General features: G+C 37.8%; 1 pseudogene; it reads left to right on the plus strand.

Annotated features, from left to right (window-relative positions):
* LOC150020843 (uncharacterized) overlaps positions 1 to 15652 on the plus strand; it is a 557669-nt pseudogene that overhangs the window by 386925 nt on the left and 155092 nt on the right.

Consider the following 15652-nt stretch of genomic DNA (forward strand, 5'->3'; position numbering starts at 1 on the left):
AAGGAGGTGGGGAAGTGGGGCATCTATAATAGTGTTAACAATAAAAATAAAATTTAAAAAAGATATAACAAAAAAGTAATTTTGCATATCGTTAAGTATATGTCAAATTGATGTCTGTCAAAACTCTGTGTATTAAGAATATATAGTAGTTTTGTGAGTATGAGTAAGCTCTGCTTTATTTTTATTGTTTGCTGCTCCTTCACACACAGAGACTATGATGACAATATTATATCCCAATATACTAGAGTGTTGTGCCACTGGCCCTCAGGCATGTGATTGGGTCATGTTGTAGATGAGGCAGCAATATAATAGATCCATGGAAGCATGACCTTGGCAGCTCTGTTTTCAATAAGGAGGAAAGAATAGATTATTCAAGGTTTAGAAAAAATTTTCAAGTAGACATCCCCAAAGGTTAACTTGCTATTCACATGCTGTACTTTAGCAGAAAGACCTTATAATTTCCATATCTACCAGACTTTTTCAGGCCCCATTTTATTTGATTTTCAGCAGCATTGATAGTATTTTCATTCTCTTTTAAAAAGACTTTTCTTCTTGGGCACTTGAATTCTACACTGCCCTGCTCCTTTCCATTCCTTTCCACGTTGTCTCAGCTCCTTCTTCTCAGTCTCTTGATGAATTAGCCTTCTCTGCAAATTCAGATACCCGTTACTCATTTATTATTTTTTTCAAATTTCCAACAAATATGTGGTGCATATCCTATGAGCCAGACACTATATGCTATCAAACACTGAGCAGAGTCTGGAATTTTACCCTACTTTTATGCTAGCAATTTAACCAGCTACTGTTTCATGGATCCTGACAGAAGACATGAGACTCTTGGGTCAGAAACAAAGGACTTTATTACTCATGGCAAACACAGTAGCCAGAGCATCATTTGTTTGTGTCTATTTCCCATGCTTCCCAAATCTCACAGCAGTACCACAAAGGGCTCATTCTGGGTGCCTGCACATGTAGTTGGTCACATCGTACAAGGGAAATACTGAACTTGGGAATCCACCACTTTTCTAGTTAGTGAAAACAAGCCTGCTCTTTTTCTCAGGGAGGATGTTAGCTAATCTTTCTGTGCAAACACAGCCCTGAAAAATGACTTGGATGAAAAGAGTGCTCAGGACCCTCTGCATTCTTGGCATACCCAACAGAAATGTATGGGGACACTCAGGACCAATGGGAGATTTTTTCTCTCAACATTATGCCTTCTCTTGGAATGCACTAGGGTGATTTGAAATTCTCAACAATTTGAGAATTTCCTTCTTTCTCTTACATCTTTAAGTCAGTCCTCTCTATTCGCCTCTTGCCATCAGACTTTAAACTGCTGCAAGTGTAATCCACCTTAAAAAAAAAAAACCTGTCCCTTTACTACACTCTCCTACTCAACTACCCTCCCTTCTCCTTAATAATCAAACTTAATGCAATACATGTGTTAACTCTCTGTCTTCTGTCTCCTACATCTTCTTCAATCCAACCCACTGCAATCCGGGGTCAATTTAAGCCACTCCATTGAAACCGCTTTCTATTCATTAGCTTCCTCTTCTGTAGGTAGAGGTAATAACAGTATTTATTTCCCAGGGCTTTCTTGAGTATTGAATATATATATTATATATATTATATATATGTACGTATATATAATATATATACGTACATATATACACACACACATATATATATATAGTTTAGAGCAGTGCATGGTACATAGTAAGTATTCAATAATCATTATGTGGCTTGTTGTTAGCATTTTTATCATCATCAATGTCATCAAAGAGATGTTTTTTGCTAAATCCAATGCTAAATCTTGTTCCTAAATTCCAGTTTCTACTTGACATCCTTGTGTTGGCCACTTTTTCCTTCTTTTCTTTTTTTTTTCTCTTTTGCTAATTTTATTTTATTTTATTGATTATGCTTTTACAGTTGTCCCAATTTCTTTTCCCCCTGCTCCCCTCCACCCTGTGACACCCCTCTCTCCAGTTGTCCCCTCCTTTGTCCATGCCCATTGGTTGTGCATATAGTTCTTCTCAACACCTTTCTGTCTACTCCACTCCCTCCTACTATGCTTCTTAATTCCTGTACCATCTCTCTCCCTTTTCCCCCTTCCCCCTCCTCACTTACCTCCCACCAATATGTTCCCCGTGCCTATAGTTCTTTTTCCCCTCTCATTGCCTACTTAGTTTGCCTTCATTTCAATTCCCTAGCTTCTGCTGTTAGTTGTTGTGATACAGTTTTCATTTTAATGTTCACAGTTTTGATCCTACTTCTTCTAAACAAGTCCCTTTAACATCTCATATAACAGTGGTTTGGATCTAACAAAGTCCTTCAGTTTTACTTTGTCCTGGAAACACTTTCTCCGCCCTTCTATCCTGAATGACAGCTTCGCTGGATAGAGTAATCGTGGTTGTAAGTTTTTGATTTTCATTACTTTGAATATTTCTTGCCAGTCTCTTCTTGCCAGTCTCTTCTTGCCTGTAAAGAGTCTCCTTTGAGAAATCCGCTGATAGTCTAATTGGGACCCCTTTGTACATAATTCTTCTCTTCTCTGTTGCTGCTTTTAAGATTCTCTCTTTATCTTTAATTTTTGAAATTTTGATGATAATGTGTCTTGGTGTGGTCCTCCCTGGGTCCAGCCTATCTGGGACTCTCTGTGCTTCCTGGACCTGTAAGTCCATTTCCTTCCCCAAGTTCAGGAAGTTCTGCTTCATTATTTTTTCACATAATTTTTCAATTTCTAGTTCTTCTTCTTCACCCTCTGGCAATCATATAATTTGAATGTTCATTCGCTTAAAGCTGTCCCAGAGGTTTCTGAACCTCTCCTCATATTCCTCACTTTTTGTTTCCTCTTTCTGCGCTGGTTGACTGTTTGTTCCCTCCCTATGTTCTGATTTGTTGATTTGATCCCTGGCTTTCCTTTCCTCACCACTTGTCTTGTATGTATTTTTGTTCATTTCAACAGGACTAGCCTTCATTCCTTCCCTGTTTTGATTCAGCCCCGCCGTTAGGTCTGTAAGCTGCCTTATGACTATAGCTCTGAACTGAGCCTCAGAAAGATTCGCTGTTTGTTCATCGATCAAGGCCTTTGTTGTTGTTGTTGTTGTTGTTGTTGTTGTTGTTGTTGTTGTTAGCTGTGTGACTGGTGTTTCAATCATTAATTTTGCCATTCTGACCGTTTTGTTTATCTTTCCTTCTTGGGCAGGATGCTGTCACACCTCCTATGCTATATTGGGCGGAGCCCCATGTGCTCATCACAACCTGGTGACCTTTCTCACCACACTGTGGAGCTTTGTGTGGGGGCAGGGGTCCAAGATGGATTCCTGCTTTTACTCTCCGCTGAGGAACTGGGAGCCTCCTCCTCCATCCCCACACTCTCTGGGCCTCACCGTCTGAGACAATGGAGTCTACCTTCCCCGGCATTGGAATCACAAGCCAATGGGTCTGGTCTGCAGCCAGGGCGGGCTCCCAAGCGCTTCTCTCCTCCCCCCAAATACGGGTGTCTACTTACTGGGTCCCTGCTGCATCTGCCACCTCCAGCACAGTTCGATCTTTCAGCCGTGGTTTCGCCCTTCCTACCTGTCCATACAAGCACCGCTTGTTTATGACTTCATACGTTGGACTTCCATGTAGCTTTATTTTCTGGAACTTCTTGTTATTTTTGGTTTTGCGGTAGTTCTAGTTCCTTCTTAGTTTTGGAGGGAGACAGAGCATGTCGGTCTATGCCTCCATCTTGGCCGGAAGCCCACTTTTTCCTTCTTGAAACTCCCCTTCCCTCAGCTTCCATAATGCCAGACTCTCTTGCTTCTCCTCCTACTTCTCTGTATTGCCTTCTTGCTCAGCTTTGTGTATCCTACCTCAGTCTGGCTTCAACTGGATATTTCACAAGGTTCTTTATTAGATGACTCCTTTATCTATATGCTTTTGCTTCAGAAATCACCCACTCTTGTGGCTTGAATTACTATCTATATAGAGATGCTCAGTTCTCTGTACCTTGTTTATTTCCTTCTTTAACTGATATTTGTAGAGCATCTTCTATGTGCCTAACACTGGGATTACTATTCTGAGCAAAAATTGACAAGGTTCTGCTTTCAGGGAACTAAGTCAATAATGAAGAATACAGATGTCAAAGAAATAATTACACATACAAATATACAGCTATAGGTGAGCTAATAACTCCAAAGAAGAAAAAGTTAGTCCTAAGAAAGTATAACACAAAAATTTGACCTAGATTGAAGTAGAAATACAGGCCTCCCTAAGGTCATGGTATTTGGGTGAACTTCTGCAAGAAGTGTAGATACTCACTAGCTAAAGGAAGAAAAATGGAAATAAAAGGGAGCTCAGATCCTTTAAGGAACTTAAAGAAGATCAGTACAGTAGTCTCTCTCTATATCGCAGTTCACTTATCACAGCCTCACTGTATAGGGATTTTTTAAAATATTATATTTAATTATTTATCACAGAATTTTTGCCATATAACAGGATTTTGCAGTACTGCATATGTATGTTGTTAAAGTTACATAAGTTTAAGAGTGTAGAATATGTTTAAGAACATAAGTAGTGTTTATAAAAGTGTGGAAAATGTTAATAAGAGAATGGGAAAGGTTAATAAGGGACTGGAAATGGTTTATAAGTGTGTGGGAAGGGTTTATAAAGCCTTAAAATATAAATAAATACTAAAATAGATGTAAGATTCCTACTTCGTGGATTTTCATCTATTGTAGGGGTGTCTAGAATGTAATACCCGCAATAAATGAGGGAATACTGTATTGCTAAAACATAGTAGGGGAAAATTAATAGCAAGATAGAACTAGAGAAAGAGATGAAAACCAGACCACAGACAGATAGGTCTGAAGGTCATGTTGGTGTTTAGTCTAATCCTATGAGTAATGGGAAGTGATTGAAGAGGGTAAAACGGTGACAGGAGTAAGGGAGTGGGTGGTATGATCAAATTTTTGTTTTAAAGGCATCACTGTGGTGTAGCATGAAGATAATGGAGGACCCATTGGTAGATAAGGGAGGAGCTCTAAGAGGGTATAGCAGCCATTCATGCAGTTTGGATCTTAGTGGTATCAATGGAGGTGAGAAGTGTACAGATTTCATATGTTTTAGAAGATAAGTAAAATTTGGTGTTTGATCAGATTTGGGTGAAGGAGAGGAGAGTCTAAGGATGACTCCTAATTTTTACCCTTGTGCAAGTAGGTAAATGACAGATGAAAAATCAGCCCATATTTTCATCCTGATTCCAGTCTACATACTCAGCTTCCTACTAGATATCCTCAACTTCCCATCTCACTTGACCATCAAATCATTTATACATTCAAAACTGAACTACCTTTCGAGTATCAAATGCTCCTTCTCCTTCCTGTGCTATTTCAGTGAATGCCACAGCCTTCAATAAAACTTCTCAAGGGGGTTAACCTTAACTCTTTCTTGTCCGTCACATCCAGTTAATAACCAAGTATATTGATTTCACTTTTTTAACACCTTTTGTATCTGCCCACATCTCTATTTACACTGCTACTAGCTTTCTCATCACCTTTTATCTGAATTTTGGCTTCTCTGCCATCAGTCTCCCACTTCCCCAATCTGTCCTTTGCCCTGCTGATGCCCATTGGCTACAAAGTAAAGCCATGTTTTCTTAGCATGGCAGAAAGTGTTCTCCATGATCCAACCCAGCCACATCCCTAGAATTTTCCAAGTGATTTCTCATTTTCTATGGACTGCATCTTTAGTGACTATACACTGGTTGCCTGCTTGGAATTCACTCATCTTCTTCACGCATGCTAAATGACTCCAAGGTTTTCCTTTGGGGAATTTTATCTCTTTCATTTTAAAAAAGTCATGTACTTCATGTTCCTATCTTCAGCACAAGTCTTTTAAGCTTTGTTTCTAGTACTGTTTTTCATTTCAAAATACACATCACTGTCCTGTTGGCCTCTTTATGAGCTAGGTGGTTTTTGCCAAGGAAGGCCACCTTCATTACTGGGTGAATGTTTTGGCTAGAAAACTGGTAACATTTTTAAAAATTTTCTTACAAGAGCAAAATGCAAAATGTAGAGAAACAATAGTATCTGCAAAGTTACCAGCATGCATTTATTTTCTAGTAACTGAGCATCAAGGTGCCAGAGGTTTTAGCTGCCAAGAAAGGAAAAAAAGAGAAATCAGAGGTCAGGGTTTGGGGGGCAGGGGGAGCGAGGGAAAGATTGTGAGGCAGCCATTCAGAAAGCACCTTCATCCTCTCTGACATTATCAGCTGTATAACAATGTTACAGAGGCAGTTTGCTAAATCCTTAATATTTGTAATAAAAAAGAACAAAAATTGTGACGTATGTCCAATTTTGTTACAATTTTAATAGAATATAATTGCTCCAATGAATGATATCAGAAGAACTAAATGACTTTTCCTGACCCTTGATTAAATATAGCTTAAGCCATTTTAGTGATTAGAGCACACTAGATATTCTCAAAAACTGTATGCTAAGTTTGAGCTGCACTTGGCGGCTTCCTCCTGTGCACTGGCTTTGCATTACACATGTATGCAAAGTCATCGTCGTCGTCCGCAGCTGTCCGTCTCGAGAGATGATGGTGTAGCTTCTTAAGAGTCTATCTGCACCGCCGAGAATGGTTGTGCAGTCCGACTCGGGAGTGACACGGTATCTGTCTCCTCCCGTGTTGAATCGACATCTTGCGATGACGCTGGAGTGTCCTCTCCAGTGAAGCTGAAGCTACAGAGCCTCGAGAGACGATGGTGTAGCTTCTTAAGAGTCTATCTGCACCGCCGAGAATGGTTGTGCGGTCCGACTCGGGAGTAACACGGTATCTGTCTCCTCCCATGTTCAATCGACATCTTGCGATGACGCTGGAGTGTCCTCTCCAGTGAAGCTGAAGCTACAGAGCCTGGGCAGGGTGATATGGAGGGTCTGCTGTTGCCCATGCAGCAGACCCCCCCTCTCTTCGCAGCTGAAGGGTCCAAGGGAAAGACGGAGTCAATACAGCTTGGCTTCAGGTGCGCCGCAGGAGTTGCCGGTGTTGACTACAACGTCAAACCGCCTTAGGGACTCCGGCTCCGGATTTTCTGTCGGGGTTTACTCCCTTAGCCTTTCCCCTGAAGAGGTATGCCGCAAGGCAGCGGAGGTTTTTTGGAATCAGAGTTTTCCTTCTCTGATGTGCCCTGACTGGAAGATCGAACCAGCGACACTTAGCTCGCAGGCCCACGCTCAATCCACTGAGCCAAACCAGCCAGTGTGCAAAGTACATGAACAATAAAAGGAGTACCTGAACAATAAAAGGAGGTGAGTGGATCACTTACTGAGAAGCCCAGAGGCAGGGAAAGCTTCAGGCACAGTTTAATCAGGGTTCCAACTCCTGTTCTCTGTTAGTTCTTCCGCTTTGGCCTGTTTGTTGGCTTTATCTTTATCACTCATGGAGCAAAAGGGCTACTGAGAACTGTCTCACGCCCACAGTTACAATTTCCAGAGCAAGGGGCATCTAGGGCCCAAGAGTCCCAGTCTTTTTGTTGAGCTTCATACTCATTGGACCACATCCGAACTAATTCATTCATTGCTGAGGAAGAGATTACCTGGTCCAGGCAGTGTGGCAAAGGGAGGTGAGATTATACCAAATAGAGTCTACCTCTAATTCGGGAGAAGAATAGTGTTCACCAATTTTATATAATCTATGTGACTTTTCTAAAATGAAAGAGATAACCTTCCCCAAAGGAAAATCTTGGAGTTATTTAGTATGTGTGAAGAAGATGAGTGAATTTTAAGCAAGCAATCCGTGTATCGTCACTACAGATGCAGTTCAAATGTGTGCATTAGCAAACTTAGCAATTATTTTGTGTCCTGGATTTTTAAAGCTACTTGTAAATGGTCAAAAACAAATATCAAGAATTTACTGCAAGAGTAAAAAGAGGGTGAGTGCAGTCAGAGTCCAATTCTAAAAATTCCCATTGATGAAAACAGGTAGATAAGATGACCGAATTCTGTGGGTAACTCCCAAACCACACATTCATTTATTCATTCATAGGGCATTTATGAACTATCGACTCCGTGCCAGAAAATGCTTAATACAGGAGGATCTTCGACCTTAAGGAGTTCATTCAATCAAGCACTATAACATTATAAGCAAAAAGTCAGCAGTTTTGATATATGACAATATATCAGAGTGGAAGTAGTGTAAAACAGAGTGAAAATAAAACCACACAGAAGACCTAGTGGAATCACTACCATGCTCTTCAATATTGTCTTCAAACCTAACACTTCTACAATGCAATCTCCAACATAAAGCAACCCAGGAACACTTATTCTCAGTCAACAGGTTTCTGAAAACAGTATATTAAAAGGCAAATGGAAGGATAATTTATATTACTCTGGTTGCACAGTCTAAGAAAATAATACAAAACTATTCTTATTGTTTAGAAACAAAAGTGGATCATTGTTGTCTGAGGCAGCTTTTATGTGCAAAATACATTTGATAATAAAAGGAATTCTTTTGTACTATTATATTCTGTGACCATCTGGGGAGACAGTTTTGGAGATAAATACAGCAGACATATTTTGAGAAAGGACATTAAAAAGGAAAAATAGCAGACATGGTTGATTTTCTTTGATATTATTTTATGGTATAAAAATCATGAAATCCTTGGTCCATGTCACAGTGACAATGCTGAAAAAAATTCTTATCACTTTATCATTACTCCCAGGAGTGTCCTGAAGCTCCCATTCTAAGGGCAGGGCGGTCTATAAGCAGCTAGCATAAAGGTGTAACTCAAAGAATTTTTGGAGAAATAGTTTCTTCACATGAAGTATACTTGATAATTACATTTTAATGCAATATTGACATTTCTGGTTTTTAACTCTGTTGGACAGCATCTTGATGGAAAAGAAAATCACTTGTGACAGCTTCAGCATGAGTGTCTAATAACATGGCAATTTAACCTGGCTTTATCTTATATCAGAGATATTCCATCAGAACAAAACTAAAGTGTTCTTCATGTTTTACAGAATCAAGCCACTTCTAATAACAGATGATGCTAAAATTGTCTTAAATTATTAACTACTACTGAGTGAATATTGTAGGAAATATTGGTGGTTTATTTTCAAAGGTGTTTGGTAAATAATGAATATATCGTCGGCAGCCGTCCATCTCAAGAGACGATGGTGTAGCTTCTTAAGAGTCTATCTGCACTGCCGAGAATGGCCGTGCAGTCCGACTCGGGAGTGACACGGTATCTGTCTCCTCCCGTGTTGAATCGACATCTTGCGATGACGCTGGAGTGTCCTCTCCAGTGAAGCTGAAGCTACAGAGCCTGGGCAGGGTGATATGAAGGGTCTGCTGTTGCCCATGCAGCAGACCCCCCCTCTCTTCGCAGCTGAAGGGTCCAAGGGAAAGACGGAGTCAATACAGCTTGGCTTCAGGTGCGCCGCAGGAGTTGCCGGTGTTGACTACAACGTCAAACCGCCTTAGGGACTCCGGCTCCGGATTTTCTGTCGGGGTTTACTCCCTTAGCCTTTCCCCTGAAGAGGTATGCCGCAAGGCAGCGGAGGTTTTTTGGAGTCAGAGTTTTCCTTCTCTGATGTGCCCTGACTGGAAGATCAAACCAGCGACACTTAGCTCGCAGGCCAACGCTCAATCCACTGAGCCAAACCAGCCAGGGCTAAATGAATATATATAGTATTTTGTTCAGAATATTGATTATCCATTTGGACTGGTCTACTTTAGGCAAAAAATTGAGAAATTGAGCCAAGTCATAACATTTGTGATCCATGTGACATTAATAGTTCAACAAAATATTATGTACACTCTTGCAACTCAGAGTAGCCCAGTAACATCAGAATTACCTTGGACCTATTAGAAATGCAGAATCTTGGCCCCAGTCGCAGGTCTACAGAATATGCATATGCCTTTTAACAAGATCCTTAGGTGATTAAAGCATTAACCAAGTCAGGGGATCTCAACTCTGGCTACACATTAGCATCACTTAGGGTGCTTGAAAAGTGATTCTCAGGTCTTACCCCAAACCAATGAAATCAAACTCTTTAAGGGCAGGACCAAGGCATGGGCATTTTACCTAATATTATTTTCACTGTGGTTTGCTTCCAGGTATTAGAACTACGGTTTACACAATACCCACACCATCCGTAAATTCAATGTGTTCTGAAAGAGCAAAAAAGGAAAAAGGAAGTCAAACCAATTACTTTGTATTTGGTACCACTCTATAAATGATTGATTTTTTTTAACTGTTAATATGTTTGCTTAACTACTGTGTGAACACAGCCTATTATGTCTCAACCTGCCTAAAAGTGTATTGTATTTTAAATCAAGACCAGGAGCACTTTGTTTTCCAAATTAATTAAAAGTAGATTCTAGATTTGTTTTTCAACTTTACTTCCTTTTGTCAACCTTATTTTCCAAACTGACAGGTCTAACTGCCAAATGTCAGGCACTGCGCATTCAAAGCACTGCACCCTTGGGTTGCCCTCCCTCTTCTCCGCACACTCGGTTCTCAGTTTTCACCTCCAGCATTCCATCCCACTCTAGCCCCCATGATGTCCTCTCCCCTGAATTCAGATGTTGCAGCTGGCTCTGTCATGCACCCTGACTTTATGTTCTTACATTGTTAGCTCCGCTATTTAGTGGAATGAAATCACTTGTTCTTTAATTTCTCCTTATAAGCTCAAATATTAGCAATCTAGTCCAAATTCTCAAGTTAGAATAGGAAAAGAAAAAGAAAAAAAAAACATAGCATAGTACTTATGGTAATCATTATTATTCCATTTTATAAGACTGAGTTTCAGAAAGGCAAGGTGACAGGTTAGTAAGTTTCAACACTGTGATATTTTTCCTCAAAACTCTCTGACTCAAAGTACAGAGAAAGTTTGGTACGCTTCCATTTTTTCTGTGTGTATTTCCAATGTAGTACTTTAATTACAGTTCTGGGGCAGGTTAAGAATAGGAGCATAACTAAAACATACTGAAAAAAGATCCTTCTTAAAATCAGTGTCCGCTCTTATGAGTCTTTTTTTCATACTAATTTGGTTTCTTTGTCAGAAAAGTATTGAATCTTGATGGGTAGGAGCAAGGGAAGGCCATCATATTATACTTCTTTTTATAAAATTACTTTTTATTACACAATTAATATCGGAACATTTTCTTGTAAAAAAAAATGGAACTTTAAAAATATGTATAAAATCTCTTGTCCAACACCTCCACACCTACATCCTGTACTTTACTAAGTCTCTATACCTTTGTTCCTCCTCAGATATAATTATTTATATCTATATACATCCTTTAAGGCATTTTGAATGTATTTAAGTACATATATATGGTATATTATGATAATTTTTATGTATTATCATCCAAAGCATAGTACTCTTGGTAGTTTTATTTGTATGTCTAATATGAACGGCCTAGGAAGGATATCTAATTCAGGGATTGACAGAATTAGGATTCAAAGTTATATCTCAACTCTGTGGAATAATACCTTAAAACTAGAAAGATAAAAATTTAGGTAGCTTAAATATCAAAACTCTGCATAAAGTACAAGTAAGAAATAGAGAATTCTGATTTGACATTAGTTTATATGAAAAAGACTTAGAGGTTGTTTATCACAGACCCAAAATTTAATAAAACTTCTAATGCTTTGAAAAGTCAAGAGTTCTTATCTCTAAAATAGGATTATTTTAAATATATCTGAAATTACTCCAGAATATATAATTTTAGAAAGAAAATACTAGACTGAGTAAACTATGTATACTATTATAGACTAGTAATTTTAAAATGTAGACTTATTTTGTGAGTTAGTATATTCTTCATATATTTTTTCATGAAAAAAGCAATGCCAAGTAAAAGAAAAGTATTTTGTCTTCCTTACATTAAATATTCTAGTTTTTATTTTAGTACAAAACAATTGTTACAGATCACACTGTTTTAGCATGAAAAGTTACTGTAATAAGGCATTGTAGTAGTATGCCTTCTCAATACAGATGCCTTCTCAATACAGATGTCTTCTCAATTAAGGATCTTGGAGAATTAATTTCACTCGGTGTAAAGCTAATTGTCTATTACGAGAATGTATTGTAGTGAAAAATATTCACACTCAATGTTTTTTGCTTGAATATCTGGGAATGGGTCATGGGAAGTCAGAGCTCTTTCTGCATGAAACACATGCTCTCCCATGCCAATATTGACCTCTCTGCTTGATTTTTACTTTGCATTGTGCCAAAGATCATAGATTTTGAAGAAAAAAATTCTAATAAAATTTAGAAGCTCATAATCCATTGATTAGCTGAAAAGCTTTACCAACATTTGTGAATATATTTTTTTGTGTGATTTTAGATACATAAGTACTGATTATATAGGATACAAGATGTATGGAATTTTTCTTTCCTAAAAGAATATGAATATTATGTTTCTGAGTCCTGACCTTTTTTTACATTTTTTTTCCTAAAATGAAAGTAACCTCTCAGATACACATGTTAAATATTTTAGAAATTGGAACCCTGACTGAAAAGGAACAAGCTGAATCAATGATGCAACTGTACTGGGGTATTTTTAAGAACTTTAAGCCATGGTTTTATTTGAATGTATCAGTCTATTCCCTGATGTCCACCACAGCACATGAGAAGGAGATTCAAGGTCTTAACTTTATTACTGGCTTTATTCAGCAGTATCAGGCCAAAAATAGGTGTTTATCTACTAGTGTGTGTTTCTCCAGATAGAGTAGCTCATTGTAATTCTTGCCTCCAGTTTTCCTGCCTCAAGGAAATATCTATATCTCAGATCTGTCTAATTAACCAGTATGTGAAGAACAGAAAATTGTGAGGCAATCTTTATATTCATTGTTGCTGGGTTTTAAAAAGCTCAAGAAAGTTTCTATCTATATTTTGTTGTTTACACTGTGGAGCAAAATGGATCAAACAAGCAAAGCTTTGTAGCAAAAGAGTCAGGGCCTTTGTACAATATAACACATATTGTGAATTAAAGAGATATTGTGCCACTTCTGCAAAGCTGACATTGGAATGACATTGTATTCCTGGCCATCTGTCTTCCTCTTCTAGATATCGATGAATGTGCGGTGGTGAATGGGGACTGCCAGCAGCTCTGTATTAACACTCTGGGCACCTTCCACTGTGAATGTGATACAGGATACAGACTCCATGCTGATGAACGCACCTGCATAAGTGAGTAAATATTAGGACCAGCTTGAAGCCGTTTTCAGTGAATAATCAACCTGCTTATGGAGGGGCAAGAGGGAAAGGTTTTTCTATTGTAAAAATATCTCTAGAAGCTGACAGTTTTCAAGCACAATTCTATCTCTTAGAATAAAAAAAAATGTTATTAAAAACTAAATGACAAAAAGAGATGGGGAAGGAAATATAGGAATCAACATTCACAAGCAAAATCTGAATCCCCAAGTGGATGAAGGTTTCCATAGCATATCATTCTGCTATATACAGTAAAGTATAAATTTCTTATTTATTGCTTACACATGACAAGGGAAGCACAGAGCCACATTGAAAGCAGGGTGTTAGGCTGTTACAATCACTACCTACAGTGTTCACTCACTTCAGACCAGACTCCGAAATGGATCCATGATTATAAAAGCAAAAATTATAACTGATTATATACCAATTAGAGTTGCTCCAGAGTAGTTAAAACTATACACATTAAGTGAGGTTACTATATATTTATTGTACATCAAACTGTTCTTAGATATTTTTGTGTGGTAGGATTATTATTTCAAGTCTTATTTGTATGTTTTTTAAATTTTATAAGGTTCTTAAAGCGAGTATGTGCTTTTATACACAGAATTGAAACCAACAGAATATAGTTTTAAAATACTGTGCTTCATGTATGATTTATTTCTGCTCTGTTTTTGTTTTAGCAGAAGTAGTTTACTTAAAAGTGGTTTTTCATTGCATGATGAGCCTCAAATGTTATCAAGACACACTCTAATTTTATCAGCTTGTCTCTTTTAAAAATATTTATTGTATTAAAACAGTAGCACCTTAAACAGCACAATTAAATTGCTGGTTTAATTTATTTGGGGCTTGTTAACTATTCCATCTATTCAAAATGACTAGTATTTTTTAAGAATTCTCTAATTACGCGACTTGAAATAGAAATAAGCTAATTTGACCTAGTTTCATAAAATATAATCCCTCTTTTTTTTGCCAAATATATCTTATAGGAAATGAGAGAAAACCAAGGAAAACAGCTAAAGATGTCCTAGTCATAGGTCTGATTTTGATAAGAGCAACTGGAAGTCCTGAGAGGAAGAGAAGGACTTTTCCAGAGCTGAGTGAAGCTACAGGTAGAAGTCATACCCTGTAATCGAGGGAACGCAATGTTGGAACAATTGTAGCTGCAGCAGGCACAAGTGGTGGGACATGCGCAATTATGTAATCCAGATCTCTCTTCTTCTTCCAGGATTACTGGTCTTAGCAGTAAGAATCTCTTTTCCATCCCCATCCCAATATGTAAGGTCTTCAGCTAGTAACATCCTTAAACTTCCACCATCACTTCTTTCAGTTACAAATATTTAGAAGCAACAGAATTATCAAGACATGCAATTATGTTAATTATCAGTAAAGGGTGAGCAGGTGAATTATTGTGTCTGTTATAAAAGCACTTTGCAAAGTAGTGATTTATATAAATCTATAATATCTGGTCTTTGTGATAAGGCAAAATAAATACTCAAGGAGCCAACAAAATTATATTTACAGGAAAAATTAATTTTCTAAACTCTGACATTATTAGATATTTCTTAGTAAAATCATTAAGCTCTTTCCTTATTCCTCACCACCATTTAATTCTCCAATTTTAGCTTTAATGACATCAGGTCAAAAGTGGAGCTGGATAAGGATATTACGGTTCATCCTTTTTTATTTCTACTCATCAAATCACAATTTCTATTGTACAAATACATTACAACATGATAATGGCTTATTAACTGTTCCATATGCTGAATTTCTTATGCAGAATTTTGACATAGTGTAAAATTTAATTATATATGGAGTGAATTAAGCTTATGAAAAATGCAATCATTTTAAGGCATTTAACCCATCGAATTATTGAATGTCATTCTACAGAATGCACTGGACTGAGAACCAAGTGCTCGCCCTTCATAGAAATTTTGATGCCTTCCTCCCATGCATATAGTGAAGAATTGTTTGCTTGCTTATTTGTTTTGAAAGAAAGGGTTTACTTGGATAACTGAGTTTCACATTGGTCTGCATTTTAAGTTATATTTTAGGAAGTGTTAGATTTAAAAAAAAAAAAAAAAACAGAAAATTATGTTAGCTCTCTTACCCTTTGGGAGTTTTTACCTGGTCAGAGAGTGAGCATTGCAGTAGACAGAAATTTCATCATGACCCGTGGTCGAGTTACAGAAGAGAAGATGCAGTCATAGAATTTTATGTTTCTGGCAGTTTGGAATACTTAAAATTAATTGCCTACATTTCTGTCTTCTTCCTCCCTTCTTTTCTCTTGCTCCATTCTACCCATAAGTCATAGACCTATGCTACTGTGACTTTTTGAATTAAAACCTCTGGTGCTTTTTCTACTTTCTTTTAATCACAGCTACAGGAAAGTGAACTCTCTGCACCCCCAAATACTTACTGAGTTTTGGATTATTTCATTTCAAAAA

Source organism: Furipterus horrens, unplaced genomic scaffold (genome assembly GCF_987537825.1).
Source record: "Furipterus horrens unplaced genomic scaffold, mFurHor1.1.pri manual_scaffold_1, whole genome shotgun sequence".
NCBI lineage: Eukaryota > Metazoa > Chordata > Mammalia > Chiroptera > Furipteridae > Furipterus > Furipterus horrens.